The sequence below is a fragment of the Scyliorhinus canicula genome, chromosome 11 (genome assembly GCF_902713615.1).
Source record: "Scyliorhinus canicula chromosome 11, sScyCan1.1, whole genome shotgun sequence".
NCBI classification, from domain to species: Eukaryota; Metazoa; Chordata; class Chondrichthyes; order Carcharhiniformes; family Scyliorhinidae; genus Scyliorhinus; species Scyliorhinus canicula.
The window spans coordinates 69,987,437-70,010,106 of NC_052156.1; positions in this window are offsets into that span (position 1 = coordinate 69,987,437).

Genomic DNA, 22,670 nt, shown 5'->3' on the forward strand with positions numbered 1-22,670 from the left:
ACGTTCTTGCTAAAAGCAAGACTTCTCGGATGCATTATTTAGCTGGATTAAGATCAAAAGGAATAAATGATATATCAGGGGCAGGGTTAGTTCTGTACTGCAGAGAGAAGCATAACTGATGAGCAACTAAGGTCATAGCATAGTTTTGTTGAAAAGTTAAAGGACTCAAAACTTTAACTCTGCTTTGTCTCCTAATAGAAGCTGCCAGACCTGCTGAGTTTTTCCGGCATCTTGTTTAAGGTCATAGCCAAGCCCAGCTGGAAACAGCAGCTTTCCCGAATGCAGGCTTCTGGACTGAGAAGTTGCTGTTTTGAAAACCTCAGAGATTCTATGCCAAACAGAAGAATGTCTTCCTAAAATAAAGATACAAATCATGTGTGGTAACCATTTGATGGATTGGCTCATAGAGTTCAATCTTATGGGGTGTGGTTTTGGGAACAGGGACATTCTCAGATTTTGGGAAAGTAGATAGCTGTGGATTGGGGTCAATTCAAATATACCATATGTGTAGACATTATTGCAGTTAACTTTGTTTGGCATTGTGGGCTTTCTTGTTTTGTGTTTTACAGTTCATTAAATATTCTTTTCTTTGAATGATTGAATGCAGCAGAGGGCAGCAGAGCAGAGCTACTGATCAGCTGTTCTGGGGAAATTTGCATACGTGCAGTGCGGTCAGCCTAAGTTGAAGGTGAATCTGCGAAGAAGACCCGAGGAGTTTGAGTGAAGGCAATCATCCAGCAGAGGGCAGCAGAGCAGAGCTACTGATCAGCTGTTCTGGGGAAATTTGCATACGTGCAGTGCGGTCAGCCTAAGTTGAAGGTGGTTTGTGGAGAGGCTGTTGGCAAGTGACAGTTAAACCCGAAACACTTTGTGAGTGTTTCCCACCCTACCTCCTCCTCTAACCAACCCCCCCACCCCACAGTGGTTGGGAAGCGGGAGCAGGGGCCTGTCGTGAAGGTGAGTGAGTGCCGTTAAATTTGCTTACCTTTCAGCGGGAGCAGGGTTTGAAGTAATATCAGGTAAGCTCTTCCTTTCTTTTTCTTTTTCTTGTTTTTTTTAAAATCTAGAGGTGATGTCAGGGAAGGCAGTACAATGCTCCTCCTGCAGAATGTTTGAGGTGAGGGACGCCGTCAGCGTCCCTGCTGATTTCATCTGTGGGAAGTGCACCCAACTCCAGCTCCTCAAAAACCGTGTTAGGGACCTGGAGCTTGAGCTGGATGAACTTCGGATCATTCGGGAGGCAGAGGGGGTCATAGATAGGAGCTTCAGGGAAGTAGTTACACCAAAGACTGGAGATAGAAGGGTAACTGTAAGAGGGACTGGGAAGAAGCAGTCAGTGCAGGGACCCCCTGCGGTCGTTCCCCTGAGTAACAAGTATACCGTTTTGGATACTTGTGGGGGGGACGACTTACCAGGGGTAAGCCATGGAGTACGGGCCTCTGGCACGGAGTCTGTCCCTGTTGCTCAGAAGGGAAGGGGGGAAAGGAGTAGAACATTAGTAATTGGGGACTCAATAGTCAGGGGCACAGATAGGAGATTTTGTGGGAGCGAGAGAGACTCACGTTTGGTATGTTGCCTCCCAGGTGCAAGGGTACGTGATGTCTCGGATCGTGTTTTCCGGGTCCTTAAGGGGGAGGGGGAGCAGCCCCAAGTCGTAGTCCACATTGGCACTAACGACATAGGTAGGAAAGGGGACAAGGATGTCAGGCAGGCCTTTAGGGAGCTAGGATGGAAGCTCAGAGCGAGAACAAACAGAGTTGTTATCTCTGGGTTGTTGCCCGTGCCACGTGATAGTGAGGTGAGGAATAGGGAGAGAGAGCAATTAAACACGTGGCTACAGGGATGGTGCAGGCGGGAGGGATTCAGATTTCTGGATAACTGGGGCTCTTTCTGGGGAAGGTGGGACCTCTATAGACAGGATGGTCTACATCTGAACCTGAGGGGCACCAATATCCTGGGGGGGAGATTTGTTAGTGCTCTTTGGGGGGGTTTAAACTAATTCAGCAGGGGCATGGGAACCTGGATTGTAGTTTTGGGGTACGGGAGATTGAGAGTATAGAGGTCAGGAGCACAGATTTGACTTCGCAGGAGGGAGCCAGTGTTCAGGTAGGTGGTTTGAAGTGTGTCTACTTCAATGCCAGGAGTATACGAAATAAGGTAGGGGAACTGGCAGCATGGGTTGGTACCTGGGACTTCGATGTTGTGGCCATTTCAGAGACATGGATAGAGCAGGGACAGGAATGGTTGTTGCAGGTTCCGGGGTTTAGGTGTTTTAGTAAGCTCAGAGAAGGGGGCAAAAGAGGGGGAGGTGTGGCGCTGCTAGTCAAGGACAGTATTACGGTGGTGGAAAGGATGCTAGATGGGGACTCTTCTTCTGAGGTAGTATGGGCTGAGGTTAGAAACAGGAAAGGAGAGGTCACCCTGTTGGGAGTTTTCTATAGGCCACCTAATAGTTCTAGGGATGTAGAGGAAAGGATGGCGAAGATGATTCTGGAAAAGAGCGAAAGTAACAGGGTAGTTGTTATGGGAGACTTTAACTTTCCAAATATTGACTGGAAAAGATATAGTTCGAGTACATTAGATGGGTCATTCTTTGTACAATGTGTGCAGGAGGGTTTCCTGACACAATATGTTGACAGGCCAACAAGAGGCGAGGCCACATTGGATTTGGTTTTGGGTAATGAACCAGGCCAGGTGTTAGATCTGGAGGTAGGTGAGCACTTTGGAAACAGTGACCACAATTCGGTGACCTTTACATTAGTGATGGAAAGGGATAAGTATACCCCGCAGGGCAAGAGTTATAGCTGGGGGAAGGGCAATTATGATGCCATTAGACATGACTTAGGATGTGTTGGTTGGAGAAGTAGGCTGCAAGGGTTGGGCACACTGGATATGTGGAGCTTGTTCAAGGAACAGCTATTGCATGTTCTTGATAAGTACGTACCAGTCAGGCAGGGAGGAAGGGGTCGAGCGAGGGAACCGTGGTTTACCAAAGAAGTGGAATCTCTTGTTAAGAGGAAGAAGGAGGCCTATGTGAAGATGAGGCGTGAAGTTTCAGTTGGGGCGCTTGATAGTTACAAGGAAGCGAGGAAGGATCTAAAGAGAGAGCTGAGACGAGCAAGGAGGGGACATGAGAAGTCTTTGGCAGGTAGGATCAAGGAAAACCCAAAAGCTTTCTATAGGTATGTCAGGAATAAAAGAATGACTAGGGTAAGAGTAGGGCCAGTCAAGGACAGTGGTGGGAAGTTGTGTGTGGAGGCTGAGGAGATAAGCGAGATACTAAATGAATACTTTTCGTCAGTATTCACTCAAGAAAAAGATAATATTGTGGAGGAGAATGCTGAGACCCAGGCTATTAGAATAGATGGTATTGAGGTGCGTAGGGAAGAAGTGTTGGCAATTCTGGACAAGGTGAAAATAGATAAGTCCCCGGGGCCAGATGGGATTTATCCTAGGATTCTCTGGGAAGCCAGGGAAGAGATTGCTGAGCCTTTGGCTTTGATTTTTAGGTCATCATTGGCTACAGGAATAGTGCCAGAGGACTGGAGGATAGCAAATGTGGTCCCTTTGTTCAAGAAGGGGAGTAGAGATAACCCCGGTAACTATAGGCCGGTGAGCCTAACGTCTGTGGTGGGTAAAGTCTTGGAGAGGATTATAAAAGATACAATTTATAATCATCTAGATAGGAATAATATGATTAGGGACAGTCAGCATGGTTTTGTGAAGGGTAGGTCATGCCTCACAAACCTTATCGAGTTCTTTGAGAAGGTGACTGAACAGGTAGACGAGGGTAGAGCAGTTGATGTGGTGTATATGGATTTCAGTAAAGCGTTTGATAAGGTTCCCCATGGTCGTCTATTGCAGAAAATACGGAGGCTGGGGATTGAGGGTGATTTAGAGATGTGGATCAGAAATTGGCTAGTTGAAAGAAGACAGAGAGTGGTAGTTGATGGGAAATGTTCAGAATGGAGTTCAGTTACGAGTGGCGTACCACAAGGATCTGTTCTGGGGCCGTTGCTGTTTGTCATTTTTATAAATGACCTAGAGGAGGGCGCAGAAGGATGGGTGAGTAAATTTGCAGACGACACTAAAGTCGGTGGAGTTGTAGACAGTGCGGAAGGATGTTGCAGGTTACAGAGGGACATAGATAAGCTGCAGAGCTGGGCTGAGAGGTGGCAAATGGAGTTTAATGTGGAGAAGTGTGAGGTGATTCACTTTGGAAAGAATAACAGAAATGCGGAATATTTGGCTAATGGTAAAATTCTTGGTAGTGTGGATGAGCAGAGGGATCTCGGTGTCCATGTACATAGATCCCTGAAAGTTGCCACCCAGGTTGATAGGGTTGTGAAGAAGGCCTATGGTGTGTTGGCCTTTATTGGTAGAGGGATTGAGTTCCGGAGCCATGAGGTCATGTTGCAGTTGTACAAAACTCTAGTACGGCCGCATTTGGAGTATTGCGTACAGTTCTGGTCGCCTCATTATAGGAAGGACGTGGAAGCTTTGGAACGGGTGCAGAGGAGATTTACCAGGATGTTGCCTGGTATGGAGGGAAAATCTTATGAGGAAAGGCTGATGGACTTGAGGTTGTTTTCGTTAGAGAGAAGAAGGTTAAGAGGTGACTTAATAGAGGCATACAAAATGATCAGAGGGTTAGATAGGGTGGACAGCGAGAGCCTTCTCCCGCGGATGGAGGTGGCTAGCACGAGGGGACATAGCCTTAAATTGAGGGGTAATAGATATAGGACAGAGGTCAGAGGTGGGTTTTTTACGCAAAGAGTGGTGAGGCCGTGGAATGCCCTACCTGCAACAGTAGTGAACTCGCCAACATTGAGGGCATTTAAAAATTTATTGGATAAGCATATGGATGATAAGGGCATAGTGTAGGTTAGATGGCCTTTAGATTTTTTCCATGTCGGTGCAACATCGAGGGCCGAAGGGCCTGTACTGCGCTGTATCGTTCTATGTTCTATGTTCTATTACAACCAGACTGAACATTTCCCCATCGCTTTTCATATATTTCCTCACATTATACCAAGTTTTAAAATGACCAATTAAGAACCCATGTTATAAGTTACCCATCAGCGGGGTTTGTAACATATTGCATTAACATTATAAAATAAACCAGCACAGTGTTTAGATCATGCTGTATACTTTACATTTTTGATACAATGCTGACTTGTTCTAATTCTATGATGCCATGCAGACATCTTCAAAAGTTAAGTTGAGCTGTTTGCTACAAACTCTTATTTTTCCTTATTTTCCTCCAGTCTTCAATTGTACAATGTCTTTCAATTTCCATAACTCCCAAGATAATGAAAAAGCTGAATGGCCTTTTACTTTTATAGTATGTAAAGTAAGTCTAACCATTGTAAATGTCTTGTCGCAATTTATCTTCTGCCACATTATTTGATATTGTTGGTTTGTGGCCAAATGCTAGATTTAAATAGATTATTGTCTGCAATGACCTGATAAATGCATCGGGATCAAAAGCAACCGGTCTGATTAGGTGACAAATTAATTTTCAGCGTCCTCCCCTGAGGTAGCCCTTGTTCTGTTTGTTTTGTTGCTCGATAATTGATATCACTGATGATTATAGCCTTGCTTACCTTGGCAACCTTGTTTATTTTCATAAGCAATTCTATGCCAGCCTGCTTATCCTATTGGGCAGTAGACAGAGAGATAAGGACGTGTGCCTGCTCCAATGTCTGGCAGAGGTTGGCTTCCTTTACCCCACCTGGAAAGATTTGTCCAATTTATTAATTTGAGCTATCACCAACTTGCAATGCAACTTTGCACTCAACCACATTCTGTTTCAAAGAGTGTCCATGGATTCTGGAGTTCTGTAAGAGTTCCCGGGGAGGTTCCTAATGTCTTCAGACTTTGTCAGGCTGGGACAGTGTGCCGCAAGGAATGTGGGGAAGAAATTCCACACCAGTGCGCCCGCGTGGACGTGTAAAGTGAATATGGGGTGGGGTAGAAACCAAATTGTGCGTCATGATCTCCAAAATCCAATTGTCCTGGGAGTGTGCAGGCCACGATGTGAAGTTGTGTGACTCTTAGTTACCCTGGCCTGCCTCATCAAAATATTCACACACATATCCTTTACCACTTTGGAATCAATTTCTGACATTGTCCTTGCCGTATTGATGTCTATTCAATTAATTACTTTTCAACTTCAAACAGTTTATTCACTTGGTCATTTACATTGAACCCACTTAACGGGTAACTGATCACAAGTTGTAATATTTTCTGAACTGTGTCAACACTTCCAGCAGGCAGAGGAGAGAACCTTCCTTTAAACTGCACAAAATTGCCTTACTATAAGTAATGATATTGGGCCCCCTGCTGACGTGTGAAGCCAATGAACAGTCCGGTTAACACTGGTGACACACAGCAGCCATGATAATGAGCAGGCAGCATGAAGATCCCCAAAGCCGTTTTCAGGGTCTATCCACTTTCATATTCGTGAGCACTGCTGTGCTCCCTATATACAAAATGGTAGAGCAGTGGCACTTCATCTGTGTGAACAGGCAGAAAGCTGTCGTCCACACAGCTTTTGATGAAGGATTCCTTTTGATGGTGGCAGAAAATATGATTAAAATGGTAATGGATGTAGCATTTGCCAGATGGATATGTGATTTGAAATACCAGTGAGGAAATGCTGCTGTAAAAGCCCATTGTCTGCTGATGAACCATCAATTGGACGCGGGACACGATGAAGATCCAAACTGTGGCTTTAATCAGCTAGTTGTTAGCCCGGTGGCCGTCTGCAGAGAAAGGCCAACCACCGGGAAACCTGGGCACTTATACCCCGCCTCGGAGGCGGGGTCTACTTGCCTCTTGACAAAATGGTGAGCAATCACGTGACTTGTTCCAGCCAATCAGACGAGAGGCACATGACCAGCCAGAGACAATGGGAAACCAATGCTCTGCACCAATGACAGTGCTCCCACTCATATCACCACATTCACCCCTTGTGGAGAAAGAAGGCGGGGGCGGGGGGGGGGGGGTGTGAGGGGAAGAGAGAGGGGGGGGGGGGTCCAAGGACTGGTGGTATGAGTAGAGATAACTGAGAAGATATGGGCTGCCCACTGGCTCGTGGCAAAATAAACAATACTACATACTACATTAGGATGCAAAAAAAATTACAATAGAGTCCAATAAAGTCCCATGGTTGCATCAGATGGACACGGTCAGCCTGTCGGGTGCCCGTGGTGTTCTGGTGGACCGTCGCAGTGGAGCCGGTGAGGTCGGGCCGATGGTCGTCCTTGCCTCCGGGAGCGTCGGTCGTAGATGTGTCTCCGTACCCCGGGCCGGTGGTGGAGACGCTGTAATCGGGGAAGAGGGGCTATATGCGCTGGGTCGTGGGGGCGCGGGGGGAATTGCGGTTGGGGGGGAGGTGTTGATGGAAGAGGAGAAGGCCGCACACCGGCGGGTGCCAGGTCCCGAAGCGAGACCGTATCCTGCCGACCATCGGGATACTCCACGTACGCATACTGCAGGTTGGCGGGGAGTAACTGGAATCGCTCAAACAACGGGTCAGACTTGTGCACCCATACATGCTTCCGGAGCAAGATGGGCTCGGGAGTGGCCAGCCAGGTCGGGAGAGGGGATCCTGAGGACGATTTCCTAGGGAAAACAAGAAGACGTTCATGAGGTGTTTGATTAGTGGTGGTACAGAGGAGAGACCGGATTGAATGGAGGGCGTCGGGGATGACCTCTTTCCAACGGGGGATAGGGAGATTTCTGGACCGTCGGGCCAGCAGGATGGTCTTCCATTCTCCCGCTCGACCTGACCGTTACCCCGGGGGTTATAACTGGTCATCCTGCTAGAGGCTATGCCCCTGCTGAGAAGGAATTGACGCAGCTCGTTACTCATAAAGGAGGACCCCCGGTCGTTGTGGATGTACACGGGGTAACCAAACAGGGAGAAGATGGATAGGAGGGCCTTTATGACGGTTGTTGTGGTCATGTCGGGACAGGGAATGGCGAAAGGGAAGCGGGAGTATTCGTCAATAACACTCAAGAAATATGTGTTACGGTCGTTGGAGGGGAGGGGACCCTTGAAGTCTATACTGAAACGTTCAAAGGGGCGGGATGCCTTGATCAGATGCGTTCGTTCGAGGCGGTAGAAGTGCGGGCTGCACTCGGCGCAGACGTGGCAGTCCCTGGTGATGGTCCTGACTTCCTCAACAGAGTAGGGCATGTTGCGGGTCTTAATAAAGTGGTAAAAACGGGTGACCCCTGGATGGCAGAGGTCCGTGTGGAGGGAGCGGAGGCGGTCAATCTGCGCGCTGGCGCAGGTACCACGGGATAGGGCATCGGGAGTCTCGTTGAGCTTACCAGGACGAGCTTACCCACAATGATCATCTCAGGCAACAGGCGTGAAAGTCAGAGAATCATCCCAACCTCCGCTGTAGATCATAGGGATGCACCTAGATGCAGCAGGAGGGTGAGGAAGAAACAGCAGGCACCTAGTGGGCATTGGTGCTCCTGGGCACTACGAGAGAAAAGAAACCATTCTTATAACCAGCTAGCATTAAAATTCACTTTGCTTACACATAAAGAACCTCCGTGCTGTCAAGCCATGGTGCCATGCTCCGCAAACCCCTACGCAAACTCGGTGCTTCCTTCTTCTGCAGCGTGAGACTGGCAGCGCTATATCTCTCCCCTCTCTCACGTTGACAACACAGTAATCTTGTGCCGCTCCTGGTACAAAACCCCTAGGCACCCCACTCCCAACAGCCCATCCATGGAAGCTTCACCCCTCCCCTACCCCACCACAGCAACACTCAGGCCTCTCATGTCTGCCAGTATTCTCTTGTTGTGAGGATGCCATCGGCTGACCCCATGTGAAAGTCTGCCCACCTCATCAGCAGGTGGAGAAAGACACCGGAACCCTTGACCTCCCAGGAGGCAATACCAGCTGAGATGCATCATTCAGCTTCTATGGCCGCAGTTCAGTGGAAGGTCACTCTCCGTTCTCTGCCAGGCAGGAGTCAGTCATTTCATAGAGGATAAGAGGAACATCTCTCTGTCCTCACCTTACTGAAAGTCAGCAACATTCTCCTGCAGTGTCTGGATGATTGCTTTTGGGCCCTGCCCACGAATGGTGTGACCATCATGATGTCCTCCCGCAGGCACCACAGAAGTGAGAAGATGTTCAACCCAAAACCAAGAGGCAATGAGGGCATCCCTGGACTCGTGCTCCATGCAAACTCTGGCCATTGCCTGAGGTCCTTCCGTCGCCTCCTCCAGCGTTGTCCCTCACTGCTCTCCTCGACCTCATCTGAGGAGATATGGTGCTCCTCCATTTCCTCTTGGTCCAGCTAATTTACCCACTGGAGCACCAGGTTATGCAGAGTGCAGCAGACCACAATGATGCAGGACACGCTCTGGGGGCTGTATTGGCAGGCTCCCCCCTGACCTGTCCAGGCACCGGAACCCTATCTTGAGCAGTTCAATTGTTTGTTCGGCCAGCGCATGCATGAACTGCGGCCATAGAAGCTGAATGATACATCTCAGCTGGTATTGCCTGCTGGGAGGTCAAGGGTTCCGGTGTCTTTCTCCACCTGCTGATGAGGTGGGCAGACTCATAGTGAGTCTCAGCTGATGTTTGTGGCCTCCACCCTTGTCACCTTGAGGTGGTACCCATTGTCCTCAAGGAGCCATTCCTCCAGACCTTGCTGTCCCTCAAAAATGGCTGGGATCTGTGAGAGCCCAGGGATATAGCTGTCATGGATGTTCTCTGGGAAATGGTAACACACCTGAATGATGTGCATGGTGTGATCACATAGGATCTAAAAATTGATTGGAATCCCTTGCATTTCTTAAGTGACACCCCATTCTGCCATGTGGAATGCAGAGCCACATGGGTGAAGTCTATGATACCCTGCACCTGGTGCAGGCTAACTATGCAGGCAAAACTAATGGCCCTGGTGTCCTGGTTTACCTGGCCCTTGTCAAAGTTGATGTACAGCTGGGTCCTCGCAAATAGTGCATCTGTGACCTCTCTTAGGCATTTGCCATGCAGCAGACTGGAAAATGCTGTGCAGGCCATCCATGCAGCCCTGAAACGAGTTACTGGCATAAACGTTCAGAGCTGCTGCGACCTTTGGTCCATGTGGTGCCAACTATTGCATTACCTGGCACACCTGGCCCACCGTCCCCCTGAACAGCCTTCTCCATCACTAGTCCTGTGAGATTTGGAGATAGGAATGTTAACATGTACTAGATGCTGTGGCATGAAGAGGCAAGAGTTCAGCTCCTTTTTCACCAACACACCTTTAATGGTTCAAACTCACTCTGCACAGAACTCTACAGATCATCACAAGCTCCAGAGTCCACCTGAAGCCCCTTTACATATCAGTGTCAATCATTGAACACTTAACAGAAATGAGACAATCATTGAACACTTAACATAAATGTGACAACTAATTACTTAACAGTCTCCCCTTCCTTGGAGAAAAAAAACAATTAGGTAAAAACAAAATTTCAAGACACTAAAATTTCAAGAAACTAAAACACACATCTGATTCCCCCTTTTTTTTAAGCAGAAGAAAAAAAACATTCACAGAACACAGCGCCCTTCATTCACGATATCTAAAAGTTTCTGTGAACTAGCCCCTCTTTTCGTGAAACAGTCTGACAGTTGATAGCTACTATCAACCCATTTAATTTTTGTTATTTCACCTCTGTCCAATATCTGCTTTAAACTTGCGATGTCTATCCGTAACCTCTTTTCATTGACAGTTTTTGTAGAGTGCACATTTTCTCACAGAGATTTATTGTCAATGTGACAGTCAATAGGTATATTACCTAAATCCTCTAATCCCAAAATTTCTGTCAATATCTGACTTATATAAAAGGCCATATACACCGCTTCCACTAAGCTTAATGTCTCAGCAGCCAAAGTGCTTTTGACCACTCTCCTTATTTTCTTTGTTTCCCACACAAGAGGGCCACATTTACCATTGTTCCCCAAAAGAAAAATTATTAAACCTCCTGCACTTGAAACTCCATCACATAAATTTGCATAGGACGCATCACTATAAACTATGAGTTTCAAATGCCTAGGATCACCTAAAACAGGGAACTTCAAAACACACTTCTGCATTTTTAGTTTGGCCAACATTTTATTTGCTCTTATTATGTCTTCCACTTTGGGATCATTCATCTTTGTACTCAACTCTAAAACATCAAAACTCACGTCCGGTCTAGTCTGTCTTCCTAACCAGTTCAGTTGCCCAATTAAACTTTGCAGTTGCTCTTTTTCTATCTTCAAAACCATTGCGTCTTTTTGTGAAACCCGGCCACGACTAATTGCTATTGTACTGATGCTTTCCAAGTAAGATTGCTCACGTAAAGTTGCCCCTAACTGAGTCTGTCCGATTTCCAAACCAATATATTTAAATGCACCGGAAGCCTGACTTCCAACCCTGAATTCTTTCCTCAAACCAGAGATTACAATAGCTTCAAAATCACTAGTCCCACCCCACAAAAAATCATCATGAAGATGCCAGCAAGATTTCCTTTATAGTGCCAGTAAAACATTGCAGGATCTGCTTTCAACTGGCAAAAGCCTATCTTTAACAAGACTGACCTCACCGAAAAGTACCACACTCTAGATGCATCATTTAATCCATATACACATTTGTTCAACTTCCATAGTACCCCTTCTGTGTTAGCTGCTTCTTTAGGAGGATGGAGAAAAATGTCTCTCTGGAGCTGATGCCCCTGCAAAAAGGCAGCTTTTATATCTATAGATTTGCATTCCCATGCCTTTGTGGCTAATAGAGCCAAGAAGATCTTTAAAATAGCCTTTCCTGCTGTAGGTGAATCTACCCTTACGTCCTGATCATCTAAGTTTTCTTCAAATCCTCTTGCCACAAACCTGGCCTTTGCCTTATAAGTTCCATCAGGAAGAACCTTTTCTGTACAAATCCATCTGTGGGATAGAGCTTTTTGTCCCCTATCCGGTACTTCCGTGTATACCCCAAATTCACTCCAACTATGCAATTCTTGCTGTTTAGCATCTTTGATAACTTTTTCATCTAATTTATTTGAAGCCACCAAAATCTCACGTGCATGTGAGCTTCTACTTCTATTTGTATTCGTAGTCTTACTCCTGTTCCGAGATCTTGATAAACTACGTCCCCTTTCCTGCCTGGTATCTTGTTCTATACTGCTACTGCTTGATCTTTCTCTTCTGTAGCGGGATGTCCTTTCAATAGTTCTCGACCTTTTCCTGCGAACCTGTTCACTATCGGATGTACTATCTGAACTAGCACTGTGTTTCTGTGCCCTCCATTTTTGAATTCGTTTTCCCAATCCATTGTCTTAACTTCCTCCCTGAATGCTGTACATTCAACCAATGTTTATACTTTCCAGTGGCCTTCCCTGCTCTACTAATAACAGTTGCATCCTTCCATTGACTAGACCCTTCAGGCAAGTATGTCACTTTTGTACCAACCTTTCGCAGTTGCCCTTTCGGAAAAATGGCCTGATCTAATTTATCCGAAGTGTCGTGTTCCTCTACAGAAACCCTGTCTATATCAGTTAACTGGTCCTCATAGTTCTGTAACACATGCGTACCAGATGACTCTGGTTCCTCGTCTTGTCTGTCTGCTCTGTCTAAATTTGAAAATTTGTAATCGGTACCCATTATCCTTGATGAATGTACCCTAACAGTGTGATTACCATGTTGCAAAATAAATGTTTTGCCATCTATGCCTATGATCTTCCCTGGGCCTTTCCATTCATTAGAATTGTCTCTCTTGTAGTATACCATCTCTCCTCGTTGAAAAACGGCATCTGATGGCCGTACATTATGTTTTAAAGCTCTGCGAATTGTTTCAGAGACTTCTGCTTCTAAAAAAGCTTTTCTACTGCTATGTAACGCGTTTAAATGTTCAGCAAAACCTGAGCAAATTGTAGTCCCTTCCCAAACTGGAGGCTGGTCATCCAAAATGGAGGGAATTTTAGGATTTCTACCAAACACTAATTGATAAGGACTATAGCCCCCAACCATCTGCAATGAATTATTTGCATGTACCGCCCACGCTAAAGCTGAATTTAGCGTGCAGTTTGGTCGATCTCCCAAAATTTTCTGAAGCATGTCATCGATAACAGCATGATGTCTTTCGCAGACACAATTACTAAACGGGCTTTCGGCAGCCATGTTCATAACTCTGATATTCATGTTTTCACACATATCCCTAAACTCACCATTAGCAAATTCTCCCCCATTGTCCGTAAAGAATTTTGCTGGTGGACCCATTCCTGACCCGATCCATTTTTCAACAATTTTATCCAAAATTACTCTTTTCTTTACTTCGTACAGTCGTTGATTGACTAAATCTGGTAGCTAAATCTACAAAATGCAAAATAAATATATTATTTCCTTTATCCCAGATCTTAAGGTCCATGGCCACAATGTCATTAAAATCCCTGGCCAAAGGTAGGGTTACTATCGGTCGTGCTGGTGTCCTTCTGTACTTCCTGCAAACTTCACAGCGATCACTAACCTGTTCTATCAGCTTAGAATAGTCATCATCCCTTACCCCTGCATCCTTTAATAAATTTTTTAAGCCTCCAAGGAGACGGATGTGCAAATTGCCTATGCAGTTTTACTACAATAAGCTTTTTACCAGCTAAAGCCGCATTATCAACTGTCATTAATACATCCTTAACCACTCTACTTGAAACATTATTTGTCAATAATGGAATACAATAATGTCCCAACTGTGTAAATTTTAAGTCCACCGTCTTTCCAAAACTGTTGCCTTATCCTATTCCATATCCAGCTTCATGTGTGCTTTCTTCATCGACGGTCTGCTCAGAAGCAAATGTATCTCACTTGATACAACATCCGTGCTAATAAAATGATTCACTCCAGCAATATTGCAAGGGATCATCACTCTTTTCAGCGACTTCAGAGTATTATCATCCACAAACCTGAAACTTGTGGAACTTTTAAATTCCTTAACCTTGCTACGATTTTCAGCATCCAATGAGTCCAGATAACATTTTAACCAGTCAATTCCACACAAAGTAGATGTGCAGCCACTGTCCAATACAGCACAGTTAAAAGATTCTGCAACCAACACCCTCATTACCGGCGTAAAACAGCTTGTTAATAGGACAATGCCTTCTTTCTGGTCACTATCTTTTTCCTCTTCTGACTCTTCCGTGTCATGTGTCACTTCAAATACTCTATCATAACGAGTTGGACAGTGGAAAGCATTATGGTATTGAGAGTCACATCGAAAACATCGATTTATCATGCCCCGTGCATTTCTGGGGTTCATCCTCCTATTGTAGGTTCTAACTGGGTTTCTGTCTTCATAATTTCCTTGTCTCGGTCTTCTTTTATAGTCTTGAGGCCTGTTCGTAGCCATCCGATTTCGCCATCCTGTTAGTAGTGTATCTTCCATATTCTGCCTTATAGCAGGCTGACCTATTTGGGTCATCAGAGCCATTGGAATCGAATGTTTCCTCAAAAAAATGTTTTAAGCTGTTGTCATCTGTTCGAATAAGATATCGTTAACCATAAACTGAACTCCTGTCAAAACCAGGAGCCTATCCATGTTGCTCACTCTAGCACAGTCAAGTAATTTAAAGGCCAAGACAGACTGTGGAAATTCCAGCCTGTGTTTCTGCAGCCTTTTATATAGTCTGCCAAGTTCCATTATATAGTCTTCCATAGATAAATCCTCCATTTTCCTGAACTTATCAAAATCCGACCATGCTTCATATGCACTTAACAAGTCATCTTTCTTATAAATCTTGTCCATATAAAGTAATAAAGTCGCCAGACTTTCTTCTGAGTCTAACTCTTCTAACTCCAGCTCAGAAAGCACTTTGTTTCAGATTTTACTGCCATATGGTAAAGAAAGAGCCAATGCCATACCTTGTTTTCTCTTTCCTAAAGCAGTCACCTTAGTCCATATAACTACTGCACTTCTCCATTGGTCGTATGATTCCCTTTCAGAAAATAGGGGAGGATAATCATAACCAGCCATCTTTGTCCTGGGTTCAGCCATGTTTCCCTTTTTCTTTTCTTTTTCACTCCTTGGTTTGATCAGGAAAAATTGTATCTTTCAAGCCTTCACATTTACACAGCACCATCCTCTGCTACCATTGTTAACATGTACTAGATGCTGTGGCATGAAGAGGCAAGAGATCAGCTCCTTTTTCACCAACACACCTTTAATGGTTCAAACTCACTCTGCACAGAACTCTACAGATCATCACAAGCTCCAGAGTCCACCTGAAGTCCCTTTACATATCAGTGCAATCATTGAACACTTAACATAAATGAGACAATCATTGAACACTTAACATAAATGAGACAACTAATTGCAATGTCTCTTAACCCATTACTTAACAAGGAAGGTCTCCGTTGACAGACTTGTGGCCAGTAGTGTCCCCTCCAAGACTCCGCCATCTAAGGCCCTGCCACCAGTAGATCAGCGGGCTCTGCCTCCCCCTCCGCTGCAGGGCATCGGGACTGCCCACATGCCGCTACACGTCGCGGTCGCTGTTCCACAGCTATCAAAAGAACTGCCAGCTCCACTGGCTCCATTATTCTTTCAAATCATTAACTGAATGGTCGAGAATAAAAAAAGCAAGCGATGAGAAGTCCTGACAGTGCCCTGATCCACATCCCTCTCAGGATCTGGGACATCCACCCATATACATCCCCCAATATGAGCATCTTTCCAATGAGCATCACTCCCTTCCCCTGTCACACAATGGCCATATCCCCAAAGTTGTTTCTCTCAACTCCGCCTGACTGGCGTCTCAACCTTTGTACCCTCACGGGCCACATGCCCTCCATCCAAGGGTGAGGATGGAGGACAGTTGACTGTGTTCAATCGACTTGCATTCCAACCTCACAAGGGAACGAGACATTGTCACCCGTCATGTTCTGAATGGGGTGAGCGATGAGCGCCTTGCATTAGTGACAACATCTGTGAGACTTCTCTGTCATGGAGATGTGGGTGTAAACCTTGCTGTTCAATGCTTGGGGGCTCAGCTCCCAAAGGGTTAACCACTGGGCACCAATTGTTGGCACACTCAAACATTGCAAGACTAACTAAATTGGCACAATTGACTTGTCAAGGAAGGGTCAGGGAGCTGATTCAGTAACTGATTTCCCCCTGTGGCAGGACAGGCACATATAATTCATGTTAAGCCTGCAATTTACAGTCACCTTTATCCTTGTGGACCATCATGGGCTGTGGATTAAATGTACCTCCCAGCTTGATCTGCCAGCCACCCTGACTTTATTTGCTGATGATCTGCCTCTATAACCAGTGGCTTATCCCTTCCAGACAGCTCCTGACCTGAGGATGCACTTTGCAGCCGGAGGTTTGGAGGAGTCATTTGGACTGCACACATTCTTCCCACTTTTTGAGGGTCGTCTGCTCTCATGTAGCTGCTCAACATTCCTTGTCAGGACCTCCACTTTTCCCATTCAGCCTGACATTTCACAGGACCCCACACACAGATCTCACAGTCGCACCTTGTGCTAACGCAGTGATTGAACTTGCTCTCACACACGTTCAGTTGCCACTTTATAAGTGCAGCCCATCAGCAGAGAAATGGCCACAAGCTCAGCAAGGAGAACCCAAGAAGCGCGACCTGCACACCAGCTACCAGACACCATGAGGCTTGGAAGACCACAGCAATGAAGGGCCACTGGAGGCCTGCGAGCAACCCGCTTCTTCCCCCCACCCCCCCCCCCAAACCCTTCAAAAATGCTGAGACACAACCCTTGCCACATCCCAGGACCCGAGTTGCACTTATCTGGGTACGCCGCATGCACTCCGGTGCCCCCTCTCTAATTTACACCCCAGAGGATAATAATGACTGAAGCGTTCACCTGCAATATCCCCTTGGGAGCTGAGGTCGCCAGGTTCTCACTTTTATGCAGCTGTTGTAAAGCGCGCCTGTGTGACATCATGTCGGGTGCGCAATGAATATTTAATGAAGTGGGAAATTCCCAGGGGGCAGGCCCGCTAGTGATATAATTTATTTAAATGAGATTCCTGACCTTCCTGGGCGGGAATCACTTTACATCATCGGCGAGTGGGGGAGGGAAATCATGAGGCATGATTTGCAAGTGAGAATCGTCTTTCCAGACTCACGCGGGATTTTGAACCCTTGTCGACTTTCTCACTGACGGCTAACATGGGCGCAAAACTCCGTCCATCATTCCCGACATCCGTGATGCAACATCCTCCATATACGGTTTCCTCAAGAGAAAACATTGCAGGACCATGCAATGTTAATTGTTCCCTGTGTCATGGTGCCGAGTTTTCGTGTTTGATCCCGGCCCCGGGTCACTGTCCGTGTGGCGTCTGCACATTCTCCTGTGTCTATGTGGGTCTCACCTCCACAACCCGAAGATGTGCAGGGTGGGTGGATTGGCCACGCTAAATTGTCCCTAAATTGGAAAAAAAAAATAATTCTTGCCTGTGTAAGATTGAGGCTGACGTGTACTCCCAGCTCACCTACTTTCAGGAAAGCTCAGGGTTCAATGTAGAAGGAGAGGTGTTGAAACAGCTAGAGAAAGGTCACGCATGTTGGAACTCCATGTATTCTGTAATTTGACAGGGGTTTCATGTTATGAGTCCCTCCTCAGAGCTTGTATGCGTTCCTACATGCCAATCACATATCTGAGTTTCCAAATTCATATGTGGTTAAACTCACCAATAATCTTGCCACCTCAATGTGCCTACTCTATTCTCCTCTCAGCCACATTGTGGTCATGTCATCCTTTCTGTTGTCCATTTAACGGTTGCATGTCCATATTTGCTATCTACCGATGCAGCATTCTGTGCAGCCTGACCTCAACATTTTCCGGGGTCAGTGTTGCTAATCGCAAATGGTGAGATATTTTACTCATGTAGCCTTAGAGTTAGCTCTAGAGGTGCATATGGTGGATTGCACCTATGCTGAGGAAAGCCTTCGATAGTAGCGAGGATTTATTATCAAGTGAAGGCAACCTTGAGAGCTTCATGATGTCTGGGTCTTCTGCAGATCCCTAGCGACAGCCACTGATGGTAGACTATCTCTGCTCAAAAGTGGGTATTGTAATGTGTGATAGGCAATGGTTACAAACTTGGCATCCTCAGGTGGTCCACATCCAGAGAAAGATGAGGGCGAATGCATGGCAGCATCTGTAACTGCAAGTGTCAGATGTTAATGTGATTGTGAACAAGGAGGCATGGAGGATGCAGACATGTATAAATAGATCTGGAGAAACCTGATTTCCATCCTTCACAGCCTTAGTCTGAGTGGTGCCTCTTAGCAGGTTCCACAATGTGACACAGAGAATGCTGCACCATTGCTGCTGTTGGATCTCATGGAGGAGTTTGGTGACAATGGAGGCATGAAGTGATGGGTCCAGCAAGGATAGTAGAGTAGCTGCTATCCCTTGTTGGCTTCCATTGCCATAGGGATGCATGAGAGATGCTGGAAAAGACAGCACCTTCAGACGTATGTCTCCAGACAACCGACTGGCACCTCATTTCAGGAAGGACATCCTCTCTCAAGGTCTCACCATTTTTCAAAGTGTTATAACAATGAAGGACAAATACCAAATTATGATTTATTGATAATGGAAATATTGATTTAATTAAAAAATGGACAAACAAGTCATAGATGGCTGAGGATGTAGTCAATCACTGGCTGAATTACTGGTAGGTGATACTTTGAGAGACAATGGAATCACACCCCATTTCCAGACACAAATACTTTGAAAGCATACAGAAACGAATTGTCATCTCCAGTGGAGACAATGGGACATAATGGGCGGTGAATAGCATATTACCTGGGATAAAGACCAGCTGAAAGGTATTTGTGTGTGTGCACAAGTGTATGTGCATGCGTGCACATTTGTGCATGTGTGTCAGCATTGGGGTGGAGAAGCATGTGTGACACCGAAGCAAAACCAGCCAGCAGCAGAACTCCTGCAATAGCTATTTGTAGGTATGTCCCCCATCTGTCTCTATGATCAAGGAAGAAAGCCAAGCCAGTAAAGACCATAGCTGAAACCCAAGCTGGGAAGCTTCTCCACCAAACTGCAGAGCAACAGAATCTCAAAGTTGACTATTTGCTTACTGAAGTCAGCGCCACTGGAATCTCAAATCGTTATGGCCACAACGCTTAATCATCTACTCCTCACATGTCAAGGACTGTTTAGTATGTTTTTTTTTTACTTACTTCGGACTCAATTCCCATTTCTAATCTGTACGAATGTATGGAGCAAACCTATTTCTTTGTATGCTGACTAACAAAACATTGGTGGGTAAACGGCTTGGTAATGGTGCAGGCAAATAACCTGCGAATAGAACAATTATAACCAGTATGTGAGGCAGGTCAGTTTGTCCGAAAGCTGCAGACTTTCTTCTTGCTCTGGGGAATTTTGAAGCAGTGGCCAAGGGGTTAATACAAGATGATTGATTAGTGACACTTATCAGTATTAATCTCGGATGAGTGTCCTTCAGTGGCACCTTTCTCTGATTTCCAGCATTGTGAATAAAGGGTTCACAGCCTGTCTCAGTTGTGCGTCTCTCCTCAATTGGGAATACACATCTGTCGGTGGCACTTTACTCGGTCCCTCAGTGCAACTCACCAATCATCCCAGAGGCTCTCAGAGAAATCACCAGCTGAGACTGCCCTCATTTAAGTTGTTTGCTGTCCAATTGCTTCTTGTTGTAAGATGGTGTTGTAAGTCTCAATGCCAGACCAGCTTGGCCTCTCTTGGTATGAGCGTGTAAATCCTCCCTCCTTCCTGGTGGAGAAGGATGTTGAGGTTTCCCTCACTTCATGGCCTCTCAATCCTTTGATTCTAATCCTCAACCCCATTCTGAGCACAAATAGACTTCCCCATTTTGAGGCCTCTGGCACAGTGTATATAACACCAACCCCACTCCCTAACTCCGTGCGGCATCTCAGTCATGTGTTAGCCCTCCCTTCATTGCACTTTTTCAGGAATATTATTAAAATTGATGTTAAAATGCATACAGACAGTATGTCTGCTCGAGATGTGGTTAAAAATGAGATAATCAGTGATTTGTACAGAGGAAGTGTTTTGCTAACAGATATTAAATGCCATTTTATTTGTTTGCAGGTAGCGAGCCAATGCAATGTTGGAACAGTTTGATCCTGGCTGACCAAATCAAGCCACATCTTGCAACAGGAGGTAACAGAATGCTGTGTGCTTTGAGTGTATCAAAATAACTAATGAGAAAGGCTTGGTCTGGCTGAAAAGGCAGTTTTTTTCCAGGACTCTAAGCTGGGTAAAAGGTTTTCAGCTTGGTCCTAAAAAATGGTTTCTCCTTCCAAGGACTCTGCACCAAAATAAGCAAGTAAAAACTGGTTGTTAACTTTACAAATAAATTGTATTTGAACTATATGGGTTTGCTTAATTGGAATGTAGAGGTAGGTTTCAGAAAGCAAGTCAATATGTTGTAACTGTTAACTGTAAAACCATTTATTTGCTGCTAATGTGTTTAATTTTGTGTTTAAAAATAAAGTTTGTTTTAACATAAAAACTGTCTACCAGACAGAGTTATCACTCCGATGGGTGCAGTAACGGATCCTCTTAATTTTACCAAATTCAAATAGTTGGGTTCTAATCAGGGATGTTAACCAAAATTGGGGTTTGGGTCCAGACCCATAACAGTATTTATTAATGGTAGCACAATGGTTAGCACTGTTACCTCACAGCACTCGGGACCCGGGTTCGATTCCCGGCTTGGGTCACTGTCTGTGCGGAGTCTGCACGTTCTCCCCATGTCTGTGTGGGTTTCTCCGGGCACTCCAGTTTCCTCCCACAAGTCCCAAAAAGACATGCTTGTTCGGTAAATTGGACATTCTGAATTCTCCTTCAGTACCCGAACAAGTACCGGAGTGTGGCAACTGTGGGATTTTCACAGTAACTTAATTGCAGTGTTAATGTAAGCCTACTTGTGACACTAATAAAAAATATTATTAATACTGCTTTGTGCTTTATTATTATAGTTGCCTGACTTTTAATTAACCAAATGAATTGCTGTTCTATTTTCACCTTGGTTTCTATGGAAGCTTGTGCATACATCATTAAAATATTCAAATCACTAACCTGCCTTACAAGGAGAGACTTACCCACATGCAGTTGAGTATGCTTGAGCTAAGGCTGCATGTTAGAGCCGACTCCTGGAGATGTGATCAAATTTCCCCAATATTAACCCCTCACCAAGACTTAAAGCCACACATTCCAACCCCGAAGGTTTCTGCAGTGCATAAGGGGCAGTAGCATAAAGGATTTTTTAAAATCTAAAATCTCATGAAACTGGAGCATTCAGAATGTCTTGGACCTTACAGGGGGATTTAAATTTTACAGCCCATAATTATGGATTCCATATCTTAAAAAAAAAGATTATCGTCTATTTTATCAAAGTCCTCAGTTTCAGCAGTGTAGGCCTTCACTACAAACTGAACTACCTATTCCTGCCCCGTGACAATAAGGTCTTCTCATTTCTATTGAACAAATCTAAGGATCTAGAACACATCTGGCACTCCAGTCCAGGGGCAACCTATTGTTGCTGGGAAGATATTAAAGATGGGAGTCAATGAAAAAAAATCTGTCAGGCTTTGGGCACGTTTTGCAGGGTGTTTCTAGGCATTAATTTTTTTTGCCTCGGGGAGTGTCTCCCCGTCGAGGCTGCAGTTAAGTCATTTTCTGCTGACGAGCCCAGAAGAAAAGGGTCCTCGCCGATTGGGGTGCCAGGCTGCCCGGGTGACTGCCAAGGTGGCAGGCTGGCAGTGCCAAGGTGCCCGAGTGCCAGAGAGAGTGCCAGTGTGCCCCAATGCCCTGTCTCTAACCTCCTGGGGGTCTCCAATGGCCAAGGAGAACCCCCCCCCCCCCAGGTGTCATTACAACTGATCCACCACATTTGAAGAAAATAGTACTAAATGACACTCTGGCGACGATCCCAAGTGCCATTAAGTTCCGGGTGCTGGGGAATCCCGCAAATGTGTTGGTTCATTTAAATATGCAGATCTGGATCTCGTCCCAGTGAGGGAGTGATTTTGATCATGATGTCTCGCGAGATTTTGTTAATAGGTCCCGTCCCGATACCAAGTCGGGCACGATGAGGTACCTCAATTGTGCCTTAAATTTCACCTTGTTACGATCCAACAACTTACCAGCTTTAAAATAATCACCACGAGCCTCTTCCTATTGCTACATACTGGGGAACTGCTAAAATTATCCAGATTTATATTTATACAATGGCACAACTAGAAGCTGTCACTTTGCCAAATAAGATGCCATAAACAATTTCAAGTGATGCAATCTCACAAGGTGAGTAAGCACAAGGAATAATTTAGCTTCAAGGAACTTGTCTATCTTCGTCAGCACGGGTTTAAAATGGCTCTGTTTTCGTTAAATGGGGAACAGAAAAGCCAGAAATTGCGACACGGTAATAAGTCTGTGTGAATAAGTTTAGAGGGCAGTCGTAGTGACAGACCTCAGGTTTTCAATAATCACTGAACAGGAAGTTTGATAAAGTGCGGAAGAGAAAGATGATAGCGAATGTAAAGAAGATAAATAAATGGTGGGCTGTATATAGAAAAAAAATGTAATTGGAAAAAAACGAAAGTGCTACAGAATG